Raw genomic sequence first — 17,897 nt, 5'->3', positions numbered from 1 at the left:
GATGGGGAATCTGAGGCGGGGAATCTGAGGCGGGGAATCTGAGGCGGGGAATCTGAGGCAGGGAATCTGAGGCGGGGAATCTCAGGCAGGGAATCTCAGGCAGGGAATCTGAGGCAGGGAATCAGAGACGGGGAATCAGAGGCAGGGAATCAGAGGCGGGGAATCAGAGGCAGGGAATCAGAGGCATGGAATCAGAGGCGGGTTATCAGAGGGGGCAAATTAGATGTGGGAAACTAGATGCAGAGAAAGAGGCACCGAAATAGAGGCAGGCAAAGAGAGGCAGGGTATCAGAGGCAGGGAATCAGAGGCAGGGAATCAGAGGCAGGCAATCAAAGGCAGGGAATCTGAGGCAGGGAATCTGAGGCGGTGAATCTGAGGCGGGGAATCTGAGGCGGGGAATCTGAGGCGGGGAATCTGAGGCGGGGAATTTGAGGCGGGGAATCTGAGGCGGGGAATCTGAGGCGGGGAATCTGAGGCGGGAAATCTGAGGCGGGGAATCTGAGGCGGGGAATCTGAGGCGGGGAATCTGAGGCGGGGAATCTGAGGCGGGGAATCTGAGGCGGGGTATCTGAGGCAGGGAATCTCAGGGAGGGAATCAGAGCCGGGGAATCTGAGGCGGGGAATCAGAGGCGGGGAATCAGAGGCGGGGAATCAGAGGCAGGGAATCAGAGGCAGGGAATCAGAGGCGGGGAATCAGAGGCAGGGAATCAGAGGCGGGGAATCGGAGGCAGGGAATCTGAGGCAGGGAATCTGATGCAGGGAATCAGAGCCGGGGAATCTGAGGCAGGGAATCAGAGGTGGGGAATCAGAGGCGGGGAAACAGAGGCAGGAAATCAGAGGCGGGGAATCAGAGGCGGGGAATCAGAGGCGGGGAATAAGAGGCAGGGAATCTGAGGCAGGGAATCTGAGGCAGGGAATCTGAGGCGGGGAATCAGAGGTGGGGAATCAGAGGCGGGGAATCAGAGGCGGGGAATCAGAGGCGGCGAATCAGAGGCGGGGAATCAGAGGTGGCGAATCAGAGGCGGGGAATCAGAGGCGGGGAATCTGAGGCGGGGAATCTGAGGCGGGGAATCTGAGGCGGGGAATCTGAGGCGGGGAATCTGAGGCGGGGAATCTGAGGCGGGGAATCTGAGGCGGGGAATCTGAGGCAGGGAATCACAGGTAGGGAATCAGAGCCGGGGAATCTGAGGCGGGGACTCAGAGGCAGGGAATCTGAGGCAGGGAATCTGAGGCAGGGAATCTGAGGCAGGGAATCAGAGCCGGGGAATCTGAGGCGGGGAATCAGAGGCGGGGAATCAGAGGCGGGGAAACAGAGGCAGGGAATCAGAGGCGGGGAATCAGAGGCGGGGAATCAGAGGCCGGGAAAAAGCCACGGGGAATCAGAGGCGGGGAATCAGAGGCAGGGAATCTGAGGCAGGGAATCTGAGGCAGGGAATCAGATGCGGGGAATCAGATGCGGGGAATCAGAGGCGGGGAATCAGAGGCGGGGAATCAGAGGCGTGGAATCAGATGCGGGTTATCAGAGGGGGCAAATGAGATGTGGGAAACTAGATGCAGAGAAAGAGGCACCGAAATAGAGGCAGGCAAAGAGAGGCAGGGTATCAGAGGCAGTGAATCAGAGGCGGGGAATCAGAGATACGGAAAGAGAGGCGTGGAATCAGAGGCGCGGAATCAGAGGCAGGGAATCAGAGGCAGGGAATCAGAGGCAGGGAATCAGAGGCAGGGAATCAGAGGCAGGGAATCAGAGGCAGGCAATCAGTGGCAGGGAATCTGAGGCAGGGAATCTGAGGCAGGGAATCAGAGGCAGGGAATCTGAGGCAGGGAATCTGAGGCAGGGAATCAGACACGGGGATTCAGAGGCTGGGAATCAGACGGGGGGAATCAAAGGCGGGGAATCAGAGGCGGGGAATCAGAGGCAGGGAATCTGAGGCAGGGAATCTGAGGCAGGGAATCTGAGGCAGGGAATCAGAGGCGGGGAATCAGAGGCAGGGAATCAGAGGTGGGGAATCAGAGGCGGGGAATCAGGGGGAGGAAAAGAGATGTGGGGAAAGCGAGGCAGAGAAAGAGGCGCGGAAATAGAGGAAGGGAAAGAGAGGCGGGGAATGAAAGGTGGGGAATCAGAGGCGGGGAAACAGGCGGGTAAACAGAGGCAGGTAAACATAGGTGGATATATAGAGGCGGGGAAAGAGGCGGGCAAAACATAGTGGTTGGAACTTGTGTGTTTAAAATGAGGTACACAAAACAGATCAAACAGTGTTGTTGAAATTGAGGGAGGGAAAGAGAGGCGCGGAAAGAGTGGAGGGGAAAGAGTGGAGGCGAAAGAGAGGCATACAGACAGAGGTGGGGAATCAGAGGCGGGTAATCAGAGGCGGGGAATCAGAGGCGGGCAATCAGTGGCAGGCAATCAGAGGTGGGGAATCAGAGGTGGGGAATCAGAGGCCTGGAATCAGAGGCGGGGAATCAGAGGCGTGGAATCAGAGGTGGGGAATGAGAGGCGGGGAATCAGAAGCGGGGAAACAGAGGCGGGGAATCAGAGGCGGGGATTCAGAGGCGGGGATTCAGACGCTGGGAATCAGAGGCGGGGAATCAGAGGCGGGGAATCAGAGGCGGGGAATCGGAGGCAGGGAATCTGAGGCAGGGAATCTGAGGCGGGGAATCTGATGCGGTAAATCTGAGTCGGGGTATCTGAGGCAGTGAATCAGAGGCATGGAATCAGAGGCGGGTAATCAGAGGGGGCAAATGAGATGTGGGAAACTAGATGCAGAGAAAGAGGCACGGAAATAGAGGCAGGCATAGAGAGGCAGGGTATCAGAGGCAGGGAATCAGAGGCGGGGAATCAGAGACAAGGAAAGAGAGGCATGGAATCAGAGGTGCGGAATCAGAGGCAGGGAATCAGAGGCAGGCAATCAGAGGCAGGGAATCAGAGGCAGGGAATCAGAGGCAGGCAATCAGAGGCAGGGAATCAGAGGCAGGGAATCAGAGGCAGGCAATCAGAGGCAGGGAATCTGAGGCAGGGAATCTGAGGCAGGGAATCTGAGGCAGATAATCAGAGGCAGGGAATCTGAGGCAGGGAATCTGAGGCAGGGAATCTGAGGCGGGGAATCAGAGGCGGGGAATCAGAGGCAGGGAATCAGAGGCAGGGAATCAGAGGCAGGGAATCAGATGAAGGGAATCAGATGAAGGGAAACTGAGGCAGGGAATCTGAGGCAGGGAATCTGAGGCAGGGAATCTGAGGCGGGGAATCTGAGGCGGGGAATCTGAGGCGGGGAATCTGAGGCGGGGAATCTGAGTCAGGGAATCTGAGGCGGGGAATCTGAGGCGGGGAATCTGAGGCGGGGAATCTGAGTCAGGGAATCAGAGGCGGGGAATCAGAGGCGGGTTATCAGAGGGGGCAAATGAGATGTGGGAAACTAGATGCAGAGAAAGAGGTACGGAAATAGAGGCAGGCAAATAGAGGCAGGGTATCAGAGGCAGGGAATCAGAGGCGGGGAATCAGAGACACGGAAAGAGATGCGTGGAATCAGAGGTGCGGAATCAGAGGCAGGGAATCAGAGGCAGGGAATCAGAGGCAGGGAATCAGAGGCAGGGAATCAGAGGCGGGGAATCTGAGACGGGGAATCTGAGGCGGGGAATCTGAGGCGGGGAATCTGAGGCGTGGAATCTGAGGCGGGGAATCTGAGGCAGGGAATCTGAGGCGGGGTATCTCAGGCAGGGAATCTCAGGTAGGGAATCAGAGCCGGGAAATCTGAGGCACGGAATCAGAGGCGGGGAATCTGAGGCGGGGAATCTGAGGCGGGGAATCTGAGGTGGGGAATCTGAGGCGGGGAATCTGAGGCGGGGAATCTGAGGCGGGGAATCTGAGGCGGGGAATCTGAGGCAGGGAATCTGAGGCGGGGAATCTGAGGCATGGAATCTCAGGCAGGGAATCAGAGCCGGGGAATCTGAGGCGGGGAATCAGAGGCGGGGAATCAGAGGCGGGGAAACAGAGGCAGGGAATCAGAGGCGGGGAATCAGAGGTGGGGAATCTGAGGCAGGGAATCTGAGGCAGGGAATCTGAGGCAGGGAATCTGAGGCAGGGAATCTGAGGCAGGGAATCTGAGGCGGGGAATCAGAGGCGGGGAATCAGAGACAGGGAATCAGAGGCGGGGAATCAGAGGCAGGGAATCTGAGGCAGTGAAGCTGATGCAGGGAATCAGAGCCCGGGAATCTGAGGCAGGGAATCAGAGGCGGGGAATCAGAGGCGGGGAATCATAGGCGGGGAATAAGAGGCGGGGAATCAGAGGCGGGGAATCAGAGGCAGGAAATCTGAGGCAGGGAATCTGAGGCAGGGAATCTGAGGCAGGGAATCAGAGGCGGGGAATCAGAGGCAGGGAATCAGAGGCGGGGAATCAGAGGCGGGGAATCAGCGGGAGGAAATGAGATGTGGGGAAAGAGAGGCAGTGAAAGAGGCGCGGAAATAGAGGCAGGGAAAGAGAGGCATGGAATGAAAGGTGGGGAATCAGAGGCAGGGAAACAGTCGGGTAAACAGAGGCAGGTAAACATAGGTGGATAAATAGAGGCGGGGAAAGAGGCGGGCAAAACATAGTGGTTGGAACTTGTGTGTTTAAAATGAGGTACACAAAACAGATCGAACAGTGTTGTTGAAATTGAGGGAGGGAAAGACAGGCACGGAAAGAGTGGAGGGGAAAGAGTGGAGGTGAAAGAGAGTCGTAGAGACAGAGGTGGGGAATCAGAGGCGGGGAATCAGAGGCGGTGAAACAGGTGGGTAAACAGAGGCGGGTAAACATAGGCGGAGAAATAGAGGCGTGGAAAGTTATGGGTGAAACATAGTGGTTGGAACTTGTGTGTTGAAAATGAGGTACACAGAACAGATCAAACAGAGTTTTTGAAATTGAGGGAGGGAAAGAGAGGCGCGGAAAGAGTGTAGGGGAAAAAGCGGAGGCGAAAGAGAGGCATACAGACAGAGGTGGGGAATCCGAGGCTGGGAATCAGAGGCGGGGAATCAGAGGCGGGCAATCAGTAGCAGGCAATCAGAGGTGGGGAATCAGAGGCGGGGAATAAGAGGCCTGGAATCAGAGGCGGGGAATCAGAGGCGTGGAATCAGAGGCGGGGAATCAGAGGCGGGGATTCAGAGGTGGGGATTCAGAGGCTGGGAATCAGAGGCTGGGAATCATAGGCGGGGAATCAGAGGCGGGGAATCGGAGGCAGGGAATCAGAGCGGGGAATCTGAGGCGGGGAATCAGAGGCGAGGAATCAGAGGCGGGGATTCAGAGGAGGGGAATCAGAGGCAGGGAATCAGAGGCGGGAATCAGAAGCGGGGAATCAGAGGCGGGGAATCAGATGCGGGGAATCAGTGGCAGGGAATCTGAGGCAAGGAATCTGAAGCAGGGAATCTGAGCCAGGGAATCTGAGGCAGGGAATCAGAGGTGGGGAATCAGCGGCGGGGAATCAGAGGCGGGGAATCAGAGGCAGGGAATCTGAGGCAGGGAATCTGAGGTGGGGAATCTGAAGCGGGGAAACTGAGTCGGGGAATCTGAAGCGGGGAATCTGAGGCAGGGAATCACAGGCATGGATTCAGAGGCGGGTTATCAGAGGGGGGAAATGAGATGTGGGAAACAAGATGCAGAGAAAGATGCACGGAAATAGAGGCAGAGAATGAGAGGCAGGGTATCAGAGGCAGGGAATCAGAGGCGGGGAATCAAGACACGGAAAGAGAGGCGTGGAATCAGAGGCCCGGAATCAGAGGCAGGGAATCAGAGGCAGGGAATCAGAGGCAGGGAATCAGAGGCGGGGAATCAGAGGCAGGGAATCAGAGGCAGGGAATCAGAGGCAGGGAATCAGAGGAGGGGAATCAGAGGCGGCGAATCAGAGGCGGGGAATCAGAGGCAGGGAATCAGAGGCAGGGAATCAGAGGAGGGGAATCAGAGGCGGGGAATCAGAGGGAGGAAAAGATATATGGGGAAAGAGAGGCTGAGAAAGAGGCGCGGAAATAGAGGCAGGGAAAGAGAGGCGGGGAATGAAAGGTGGGGAATCAGAGGCGGGAAATCAGAGGCAGGGAATCAGAGGCGGGGAATCAGATGCAGGGAATCAAATGAAGGGAATCAGATGAAGGGAATCTGAGGCAGGGAATCTGAGGCAGGGAATCTGAAGCAGGGAATCTGAGGCGGGGAATCTGAGGCGGGGAATCTGAGTCGGGGAATCTGAGGCGGGGAATCTGAGGCAGGGAATCACAGGCATGGAATGAGAGGCGGGTTATCAGAGGGGGGAAATGAGATGTGGGGAAAGAGAGGCAGAGAAAGAGGCGCGGAAATAGAGGCAGGGAAAGAGAGGCGGGGAATGAAAGGTGGGGAATCAGAGGCGGGGAATCAGAGGCGGGGAATCTGAGGTGGGGAATCTGAGGCGGGGATTCAGAGGCGGGGAAACAGAGGCGGGGAATCCGAGGCGGGGAAACAGAGGCGGGGAATCAGAGGCGGGGATTCAGAGGCGGGGAATCAGAGGCGGGGAATCGGAGGCAGGGAATCTGAGGCAGGGAATCTGAGGCAGGGAATCAGAGGCGGGGAATCAGAGGCAGGGAATCAGAGGCGGGGAATCAGAGGCGGGGAATCAGCGGGAGTAAAAGAGATGTGGGGAAAGAGAGGCAGAGAAAGAGGCGCGGAAATAGAGGCAGGGAAAGAGAGGCGGGGAATGAAAGGTGGGGAATCAGAGGCGGGGAAACAGGCGGGTAAACAGAGGCAGGTAAACATAGGTGGATAAATAGAGGCGGGGAAAGAGGTGGGCAAAACATAGTGGTTGGAACTTGTGTGTTTAAAATGAGGTACACAAAACAGATCAAACAGTGTTGTTGAAATTGAGGGAGGGAAAGACAGGCACGGAAAGAGTGGAGGGGAAAGAGTGGAGGCGAAAGAGAGGCGTCGAGACAGAGGTGGGGAATCGGAGGCGGGGAATCAGAGGCAGTGAAACAGGTGAATAAACAGAGGCGGGTAAACATAGGCGGAAAAATAGAGGCGGGGAAAGTGATGGGTGAAACATAGTGGTTGGAACTTGTGTGTTGAAAATGAGGTACACAGAACAGATCAAACAGAGTTGTTGAAATTGAGGGAGGGAAAGAGAGGCGCGGAAAGAGTGTAGGGGAAAAAGTGGAGGCAAAAGAGAGGCATACAGACAGAGGTGGGGAATCAGAGGCGGGGAATCAGAGGCGGGGAATCAGAGGCGGGCATTCAGTGGCAGGCAATCAGAGGTGGGGAATCAGAGGCGGGGAATAAGAGGCCTGGAATCAGATGCGGGGAATCAGAGGCGTGGAATCAGAGGCGGGGAATCAGAGGCGGGGAATCAGAGGCGTGGAATCAGAGGCGGGGAATCAGTGGCTGGGAATCAGAGGCGGGGAATCAGAGGTGGGGAATCGGAGGCAGGGAATCTGAGGCAGGGAATCTGAGGCAGGGAATCTGAGGCAGGGAATCTGAGGCAGGGAATCTGAGGCGGGGAATCTGAGGTGGTAAATCTGAGTCGGGGTATCTGAGGCAGGGAATCAGAGGCAGGGAATCAGAGGCAGGGAATCAGAGGCAGGCATTCAGAGGCAGGGAATCAGAGGCAGGGAATCAGAGGCAGGCAATCAGAGGCAGGGAATCTGAGGCAGGGAATCTGAGGCAGGGAATCTGAGGCAGGGAATCTGAGGCAGGGAATCTGAGGCAGGGAATCTGAGGCGGGGAATCTGAGGCGGGGAATCTGAGGCGGGGAATCTGAGGCGGGGAATCTGAGGCAGGGAATCTGAGGCGGGGAATCTGAGGCGGGGAATCTGAGGCGGGGAATCTCACACAGGGAATCAGAGCCGGGGAATCTGAGGCGGGGAATCAGACGCGGGGAATCAGAGGCGGGGAAACAGAGGCAGGGAATCAGAGGCGGGGAATCAGAGGCGGGGAATCAGAGGCAAGGAATCAGAGGCAGGGAATCTGAGGCAAGGAATCTGAGGCAGGGAATCTGAGGCAGGGAATCTGAGGCGGGGAATCAGAGGCAGGGAATCAGAGGCGGGTTATCAGAGGTGGCAAATGAGATGTGGGAAACTAGATGCAGAGCAAGAGGCACGGAAGTAGAGGCAGGCAAAGAGAGGCAGGGTATCAGAGGCAGGGAATCAGAGGCGGGGAATCAGAGACACGGAAAGAGAGGCGTGGAATCAGAGGTGCGGAATCAGAGGCAGGGAATTAGAGGCAGGGAATCAGAAGCAGGGAATCAGAGGCAGGGAATCAGAGGCAGGGAATAAGAGGCAGGGAATCAGAGGAAGGCAATCTGAGGCAGGGAATCTGAGGCGGGGAATCTGAGGCGGGGAATCTGAGATGGGGAATCTGAGGCGGGGAATGTGAGGCGGGGAATCTGAGGCGGGGAATCTGAGGCAGGGAATCTGAGGCGGGGAATCTCAGGCAGGGAATCTCAGGCAGGGAATCTGAGGCAGGGAATCAGAGACGGGGAATCAGAGGCAGGGAATCAGAGGCGGGAAATCAGAGGCAGGGAATCAGAGGCATGGAATCAGAGGCGGGTTATCAGAGGGGGCAAATTAGATGTGGGAAACTAGATGCAGAGAAAGAAGCACCGAAATAGAGGCAGGCAAAGAGAGGCAGGGTATCAGAGGCAGGGAATCAGAGGCAGGGAATCAGAGGCAGGCAATCAAAGGCAGGGAATCTGAGGCAGGGAATCTGAGGCGGGGAATCTGAGGCGGGGAATCTGAGGCGGGGAATCTGAGGCGGGGAATCTGAGGCGGGGAATCTGAGGCGGGGAATCTGAGGCGGGGAATCTGAGGCAGGGAATCTGAGGCGGGAAATCTGAGGCGGGGAATCTGAGGCGGGGAATCTGAGGCGGGGTATCTGAGGCAGGGAATCTCAGGGAGGGAATCAGAGCCGGGGAATCTGAGGCGGGGAATCAGAGGCGGGGAATCAGAGGCGGGGAATCAGAGGCAGCGAATCAGAGGCATGGAATCAGAGGCGGGTTATCAGAGGGGGCAAATGAGATGTGGGAAACTAGATGCAGAGAAAGAGGCACCGAAATAGAGGCAGGCAAAGAGAGGCAGGGTATCAGAGGCAGGGAATCAGAGGCAGGGAATCAGAGGCGGGGAATCAGAGGCAGGGAATCAGAGGCGGGGAATCGGAGGCAGGGAATCTGAGGCAGGGAATCTGATGCAGGGAATCAGAGCCGGGGAATCTGAGGCAGGGAATCAGAGGCAGGAAATCAGAGGCGGGGAATCAGAGGCGGGGAAACAGAGGCGGGGAATCAGAGGCAGGGAATCTGAGGCAGGGAATCTGAGGCAGGGAATCTGAGGCAGGGTATCTGAGGCGGGGAATCAGAGGTGGGGAATCAGAGGCGGGGAATCAGAGGCGGGGAATCAGAGGCGGCGAATCAGAGGCGGGGAATCAGAGGTGGCGAATCAGAGGCGGGGAATCAGAGGCGGGGAATCTGAGGCGGGGAATCTGAGGCGGGGAATCTGAGGCGGGGAATCTGAGGCGGGGAATCTGAGGCGGGGAATCTGAGGCGGGGAATCTGAGGCGGGGAAACTGAGGCAGGGAATCACAGGTAGGGAATCAGAGCCGGGGAATCTGAGGCGGGGACTCAGAGGCAGGGAATCTGAGGCAGGGAATCTGAGGCAGGGAATCTGAGGCAGGGAATCAGAGGCGGGGAATCAGAGGCGGGGAAACAGAGGCAGGGAATCAGAGGCGGGGAATCAGAGGCGGGGAATCAGAGGCGGGGAATCAGAGGCTGGGAAAAAGCCACGGGGAATCAGAGGCGGGGAATCAGAGGCAGGGAATCTGAGGCAGGGAATCTGAGGCAGGGAATCTGAGGCAGGGAATCTGAGGCAGGGAATCTGAGGCAGGGAATCTGAGGCGGGGAATCTGAGGCGGGGAATCTGAGGCGGGGAATCTGAGGCGGGGAATCTGAGGCAGGGAATCTGAGGCGGGGAATCTGAGGCGGGGAATCTGAGGCGGGGAATCTCACACAGGGAATCAGAGCCGGGGAATCTGAGGCGGGGAATCAGACGCGGGGAATCAGAGGCGGGGAATCAGAGGCGTGGAATCAGATGCGGGTTATCAGAGGGGGCAAATGAGATGTGGGAAACTAGATGCAGAGAAAGAGGCACCGAAATAGAGGCAGGCAAAGAGAGGCAGGGTATCAGAGGCAGTGAATCAGAGGCGGGGAATCAGAGATACGGAAAGAGAGGCGTGGAATCAGAGGCGCGGAATCAGAGGCAGGGAATCAGAGGCAGGGAATCAGAGGCAGGGAATCAGAGGCAGGGAATCAGAGGCAAGGAATCAGAGGCAGGCAATCAGTGGCAGGCAATCAGAGGCTGGGAATAAGAGGCGGGGAATCAGAGGCGGGGAATCAGAGGCAGGGAATCTGAGGCAGGGAATCTGAGGCAGGGAATCTGAGGCAGGGAATCAGAGGCGGTGAATCAGAGACAGGGAATCAGAGGCGGGGAATCAGAGGCGGGGAATCAGCGGGAGGAAAAGAGATGTGGGGAAAGAGAGGCAGTGAAAGAGGCGCGGAAATTGAGGCAGGGAAAGAGAGGCGGGGAATAAAAGGTGGGGAATCAGAGGCGGGGAAACAGGCGGGTAAACAGAGGCAGGTAAACATAGGTGGATAAATAGAGGCGGGGAAAGAGGCGGGCAAAACATAGTGGTTGGAACTTGTGTGTTTAAAATGAGGTACACAAAACAGATCAAACAGTGTTGTTTAAATTGAGGGAGGGAAAGACAGGCACGGAAAGAGTGGAGGGGAAAGAGTGGAGGCGAAAGAGAGGCGTCGAGACAGAGGTGGGGAATCAGAGGCGGGGAATCAGAGGCGGTGAAACAGGTGGGTAAACAGAGGCGGGTTAACATAGGCGGAGAAATAGAGGCGGGGAAAGTGATGGGTGAAACATAGTCGTTGGAACTTGTGTGTTGAAAATGAAGTAGACAGAACAGATCAAACAGAGTTGTTGAAATTGAGGGAGGGAAAGAGAGGCGCGGAAAGAGTGTAGGGGAAAAAGCGGAGGCGAAAGAGAGGCATAGAGACAGAGGTGGAGAATTAGAGGCGGGGAATCAGAGGCGGGGAATCAGAGGCGGGCAATCAGTGACAGGCAATCAGAGGTGGGGAATCAGAGGCGGGGAATAAGGGGCCTGGAATCAGAGGCGGGGAATCAGAGGCGTGGAATCAGAGGCGGGGAATCAGAGGCGGGGAATCAGAGGCGGGGAAACAGAGGCGGGGAATCAGAGGCGGGGATTCAGAGGTGTGGATTTAGAGGCTGGGAATCAGAGGCGGGGAATCATAGGCGGGGAATCAGAGGCGGGGAATCGGAGGCAGGGAATCTGAGGCAGGGAATCTGAGGCAGGGAATCAGAGCGGGGAATCTGAGGCAGGGAATCAGAGGCGAGGAATCAGAGGCGGGGATTCAGAGGCGGGGAATCAGAGGCAGGGAATCAGAGGCGGGAATCAGAAGCGGGGAATCAGAGGCGGGGAATCAGATGCGGGGAATCAGAGGCGGGGAATCAGAGGCGGGGAATCAGACGCAGGGAATCAAATGAAGGGAATCAGATGAAGGGAATATGAGGCAGGGAATCTGAGGCAGGGAATCTGAGGCAGGGAATCTGAGGCAGGGAATCTGAGGCGGGGAATCTGAGGCGGGGAATCTGAGTCGGGGAATCTGAAGCGGGGAATCTGAGGCAGGGAATCACAGGCATGGAATCAGAGGCGGGTTATCAGAGGGGGGAAATGAGATGTGGGAAACAAGATGCAGAGAAGGATGCACGGAAATAGAGGCAGGGAATGAGAGGCAGGGTATCAGAGGCAGGGAATCAGAGGCGGGGAATCAGAGACACGGAAAGAGAGGCGTGGAATCAGAGGCCCGGAATCAGAGGCAGGGAATCAGAGGCAGGGAATCAGAGGCAGGGAATCGGAGGCGGGGAATCAGAGGCAGGGAATCAGAGGCAGGGAATCAGAGGCAGGGAATCAGAGGAGGGGAATCAGAGGCGGGGAATCAGAGGCGGGGAATCAGAGGCAGGGAATCAGAGGAAGGGAATCAGAGGAGGGGAATCAGAGGCGGGGAATCAGAGGGAGGAAAAGAGATGTGGGGAAAGAGAGGCAGAGAAAGAGGCGCGGAAATAGAGGCAGGGAAAGAGAGGCGGGGAATGAAAGGTGGGAAATCAGAGGCGGGGAATCAGAGGCGGGGAATCCGAGGCGGGGAAACAGAGGCGGGGTATCAGAGGTGGGGATTCAGAGGCTGGGATTCAGAGGCGGGAATCAGATGCGGGGAATCAGAGGCGGGGAATCTGAGGCAGGGAATCTGAGGCAGGGAATCTGAGGCAGGGCAGAGACACGGAAAGAGAGGCGTGGAATCAGAGGTGCGGAATCAGAGCCTGCGAATCTGAGCCAGCAAATAAGAGGCAGAGCAACAGAGGCGGAGAAACGTTGGTGCGGAATCGGAGTCGGGGATTCAGAGGCAGGGAATCAGATGCAGGGAATCAGAGGCAGGGAATCAGAGGCAGGGAATCTGAGGCGGGAATCAGAGGTGGGGAAGCAGAGGCGGGGAATCGGAGGCAGGGAATCAGAGGTGGGGAATCAGAGGCGGGGAATCAGATGCGGGGAATCTGAGGCAGGGAATCTGAGGCAGGGAATCTGAGGCAGGGCAGAGACACGGAAAGAGAGGCGTGGAATCAGAGGTGCGGAATCAGAGCCTGCGAATCTGAGCCAGCAAATAAGAGGCAGAGCAACAGAGGCGGAGAAACGTTGGTGCGGAATCGGAGTCGGGGATTCAGAGGCAGGGAATCAGATGCAGGGAATCAGAGGCAGGGAATCAGAGGCAGGGAATCTGAGGCGGGAATCAGAGGTGGGGAAGCAGAGGCGGGGAATCAGATGCGGGGAATCTGAGGCAGGGAATCTGAGGCAGGGAATCTGAGGCGGGGAATCTGAGAGGGGGGAATCTGAGGCGGGGAATCTGAGGCAGGGAATCACAGGCATGGAATCAGAGGCGGTTTATCAGAGGGGGGAAATGAGATGTGTGAAACAAGATGCAGAGAAAGATGCACGGAAATAGAGGCAGGGAATGAGAGGCAGGGTATCAGAGGCACCGAATCAGAGGCGCGGAATCAGAGGCAGGGAATCAGAGGCAGGGAATCAGAGGCAGGGAATCAGAGGCGGGGAATCAGAGGCAGGGAATCAGAGGCAGGGAATGAGAGGCAGGGAATCAGAGGAGGGGAATCAGAGGCGGAGAATCAGAGGCGGGGAATCAGAGGCAGGGAATCAGAGGCAGGGAATCAGAGGAGTGGAATCAGAGATGGGGAATCTGATGCGGGGAATCAGAGGCGGGGAATCAGAGGCGTGGAATCAGAGGCGGGGAATCAGAGGCGGGGAATCAGATGCGAGGAATCAGAGGCAGGGAATCAGAGGCGGGGAATCAGATGCGGGGAATCAGAGGCAGGGAATTTGAGGCAGGGAATCTGAGGCAGGGAATCAGAGCCGGGGAATCTGAGGCAGGGAATAAGAGGCGGGGAATCAGAGGCGGGGATTCAGAAGCTGGGATTCAGAGGCGGGGAATCAGAGGCGGGGAATCAGAGGCGGGGAATCAGAGGCGGGGAATCGGAGGCAGGGAATCTGAGGCAGGGAATCTGAGGCAGGGAATCAGAGCTGGGGAATCTGAGGCAAGGAATCAGAGGCGGGGAATCAGAGGCGTGGAATCTGAGGCGGGGAATCTGAGGCGGGGAATCAGATGCGAGGAATCAGAGGCGGGGAATCAGAGGCGGGGAATCAGATGCGGGGAATCAGAGGCAGGGAATTTGAGGCAGGGAATCTGAGGCAGGGAATCAGAGCCGGGGAATCAGAGGCGGGGAATCAGAGGCAGGGAATCTGAGGCAGGGAATCTGAGGCAGGGAATCTGAGGCAGGGAATCAGAGGCGGGAAGTCAGAGGCAGGGAATCAGAGGCGGGGAATCAGAGGCAGGGAATCTGAGGCAGGGAAGCTGATGAAGGGTATCAGAGCCGGGGAATCTGAGGCAGGGAATCAGAGGCGGGGAATCAGAGGCGGGGAATCAGAGGCGGGGAATCAGAGGCAGGGAATCTGAGGCAGGGAATCTGAGGCAGGGAATCTGAGGCAGGGAATCTGAGGCAGGGAATCAGAGGCGGGGAATCAGAGGCAGGGAATCAGAGGCGGGGAATCAGAGGCGGGGAATCAGCGGGAGGAAAAGAGATGTGGGGAAAGAGAGGCAGTGAAAGAGGCGCGGAAATAGAGGCAGGGAAAGAAAGGCGGGGAATGAAAGGTGGGCAATCAGAGGCGGGGAAACAGGCGGGTAAACAGAGGCAGGTAAACATAGGTGGATAAATAGAGGCGGGGAAAGAGGCGGGCAAAACATGGTGGTTGGAACTTGTGTGTTTAAAATGAGGTACACAAAACAGATCAAACAGTGTTGTTTAAATTGAGGGAGGGAAAGACAGGCACGGAAAGAGTGGAGGGGAAAGAGTGGAGGCGAAAGAGAGGCGTCGAGACAGAGGTGGGGAATCAGAGGCGGGGAATCAGAGGCGGTGAAACAGGTGGGTAAACAGAGGCGGGTAAACATAGGCGAAGAAATAGAGGCGGGGAAAGTGATGGGTGAAACATAGTGGTTGGAACTTGTGTGTTGAAAATGAGGTAGACAGAACAGATCAAACAGAGTTGTTGAAATTGAGGGAGGGAAAGATAGGCGCGGAAAGAGTGTAGGGGAAAAAGCGGAGGCGAAAGAGAGGCATAGAGACAGAGGTGGGGAATTAGAGGCGGGGAATCAGAGGTGGGGAATCAGAGGCGGGGAATCAGAGGCGGGGAATCAGAGGCGGGGAATCAGAGGCGGGGAAACAGAGGTGTGGATTTAGAGGCTGGGAATCAGAGGCGTGGAATCGGAGGCAGGGAATCTGAGGCAGGGAATCTGAGGCAGGGAATCAGAGCGGGGAATCTGAGGCAGGGAATCAGAGGCGAGGAATCAGAGGCGGGGATTCAGAGGCGGGGAATCAGAGGCAGGGAATCAGAGGCGGGAATCAGAAGCGGGGAATCAGAGGCGGGGAATCAGATGCGGGGAATCAGTGGCAGGGAATCTGAGGCAGGGAATCTGAAGCAGGGAATCTGAGCCAGGGAATCTGAGGCAGGGAATCAGAGGTGGGGAATCAGAGGCGGGGAATCAGAGGCGGGGAATCAGAGGCGGGGAATCAGACGCAGGGAATCAAATGAAGGGAATCAGATGAAGGGAATATGAGGCAGGGAATCTGAGGCAGGGAATCTGAGGCAGGGAATCTGAGGCAGGGAATCTGAGGCGGGGAATCTGAGGCGGAAAATCTGAGTCGGGGAATCTGAAGCGGGGAATCTGAGGCAGGGAATCACAGGCATGGAATCAGAGGCGGTTTATCAGAGGGGGGAAATGAGATGTGTGAAACAAGATGGAGAGAAAGATGCACGGAAATAGAGGCAGGGAATGAGAGGCAGGGTATCAGAGGCAGGGAATCAGAGGCGGGGAATCAGAGACACGGAAAGAGAGGCGTGGAATCAGAGGCCCGGAATCAGAGGCAGGGAATCAGAGGCAGGGAATCAGAGGCAGGGAATCGGAGGCGGGGAATCAGAGGCAGGGAATCAGAGGCAGGGAATCAGAGGCAGGGAATCAGAGGAGGGGAATCAGAGGCGGGGAATCAGAGGCGGGGAATCAGAGGCAGGGAATCAGAGGCAGGGAATCAGAGGAGGGGAATCAGAGGCGGGGAATCAGAGGGAGGAGAAGAGATGTGGGGAAAGAGAGGCAGAGAAAGAGGCGCGGAAATAGAGGCAGGGAAAGAGAGGCGGGGAATGAAAGGTGGGAAATCAGAGGCGGGGAATCAGAGGCGGGGAATCCGAGGCGGGGAAACAGAGGCGGGGTATCAGAGGTGGGGATTCAGAGGCTGGGATTCAGAGGCGGGAATCAGAGGCGGGGAATCAGAGGCGGGGAATCAGAGGCGGGGAATCGGAGGCAGGGAATCAGAGGTGGGGAATCAGAGGCGGGGAATCAGAGGCGGGGAATCTGAGGCAGGGAATCTGAGGCAGGGAATCTGAGGCAGGGCAGAGACACGGAAAGAGAGGCGTGGAATCAGAGGTGCGGAATCAGAGCCTGCGAATCTGAGCCAGCAAATAAGAGGCAGAGCAACAGAGGCGGAGAAACGTTGGTGCGGAATCGGAGGTGGGGATTCAGAGGCAGGGAATCAGATGCAGGGAATCAGAGGCAGGGAATCAGAGGCAGGGAATCTGAGGCGGGAATCAGAGGTGGGGAAGCAGAGGCGGGGAATCTGAGGCAGGGAATCTGAGGCAGTGAATCTGAGGCAGGGAATCTGAGGCGGGGAATCTGAGAGGGGGAATCTGAGTCGGGGAATCTGAGGCGGGGAATCTGAGGCAGGGAATCACAGGCATGGAATCAGAGGCGGTTTATCAGAGGGGGGAAATGAGATGTGTGAAACAAGATGGAGAGAAAGATGCACGGAAATAGAGGCAGGGAATGAGAGGCAGGGTATCAGAGGCACCGAATCAGAGGCGGGGAATCAGAGACACGGAAAGAGATGCGTGGAATCAGAGGTGCGGAATCAGAGGCAGGGAATCAGAGGCAGGGAATCAGAGGCAGGGAATCAGAGGCGGGGAATCAGAGGCAGGGAATCAGAGGCAGGGAATCAGAGGCAGGGAATCAGAGGAGGGGAATCAGAGGCGGAGAATCAGAGGCGGGGAATCAGAGGCAGGGAATCAGAGGCAGGGAATCAGAGGAGTGGAATCAGAGGCGGGGAATCAGAGGGAGGAAAAGAGATGTGGGGAAAGAGAGGCAGAGAAAGAAGCGCGGAAATAGAGGCAGGGAAAGAGAGGCGGGGAATGAAAGGTGGGGAATCAGAGGCGGGGAATCAGAGGCGTGGAATCTGAGACGGGGAAAGAGATGTGGGGAAACGGAGGCCGGGAAAGTTGCGCGGAAAGGGAGGCGTGTAATCAGAGGTGGGGAATCAGAGGCGGGGAATCCGAGGCGGGGAATGGGAGGCAGGGAATCTGAGGCAGGGAATCTGAGGCAGGGAATAAGAGATGGGGAATCTGATGCGGGGAATCAGAGGCGGGGAATCAGAGGCGGGGAATCAGATGCGAGGAATCAGAGGCAGGGAATCAGAGGCGGGGAATCAGATGCGGGGAATCAGAGGCAGGGAATTTGAGGCAGGGAATCTGAGGCAGGGAATCAGAGCCGGGGAATCTGAGGCAGGGAATAAGAGGCGGGGAATAAGAGGCGGGGAATCAGAGGCAGGGAATCTGAGGCAGGGAATCAGAGCCGGGGAATCTGAGGCGGGGAATCAGAGGCGGGGAATCAGAGGCGGGGAATCTGAGGCAGGGAATCTGAGGCAGGGAATCAGAGGCGGTGAATCAGAGGTGGGGAATCAGAGGCGGGGAATCAGAGGCGGGGAATCAGAGGCGGCGAATCAGAGGCGGGGAATCAGAGGTGGCGAATCAGAGGCGGGGAATCAGAGGCGGGGAATCTGAGGCGGGGAATCTGAGGCGGGGAATCTGAGGCGGGGAATCTGAGGCGGGGAATCTGAGGCGGGGAATCTGAGGCGGGGAAACTGAGGCAGGGAATCACAGGTAGGGAATCAGAGCCGGGGAATCTGAGGCGGGGACTCAGAGGCAGGGAATCTGAGGCAGGGAATCTGAGGCAGGGAATCTGAGGCAGGGAATCAGAGGCGGGGAATCAGAGGCGGGGAAACAGAGGCAGGGAATCAGAGGCGGGGAATCAGAGGCGGGGAATCAGAGGCGGGGAATCAGAGGCTGGGAAAAAGCCACGGGGAATCAGAGGCGGGGAATCAGAGGCAGGGAATCTGAGGCAGGGAATCTGAGGCAGGGAATCTGAGGCAGGGAATCTGAGGCAGGGAATCTGAGGCAGGGAAT

Source organism: Narcine bancroftii, chromosome 6 (genome assembly GCF_036971445.1).
Source record: "Narcine bancroftii isolate sNarBan1 chromosome 6, sNarBan1.hap1, whole genome shotgun sequence".
NCBI lineage: Eukaryota > Metazoa > Chordata > Chondrichthyes > Torpediniformes > Narcinidae > Narcine > Narcine bancroftii.
Note: the sequence above shows the minus strand (reverse complement) of the source record.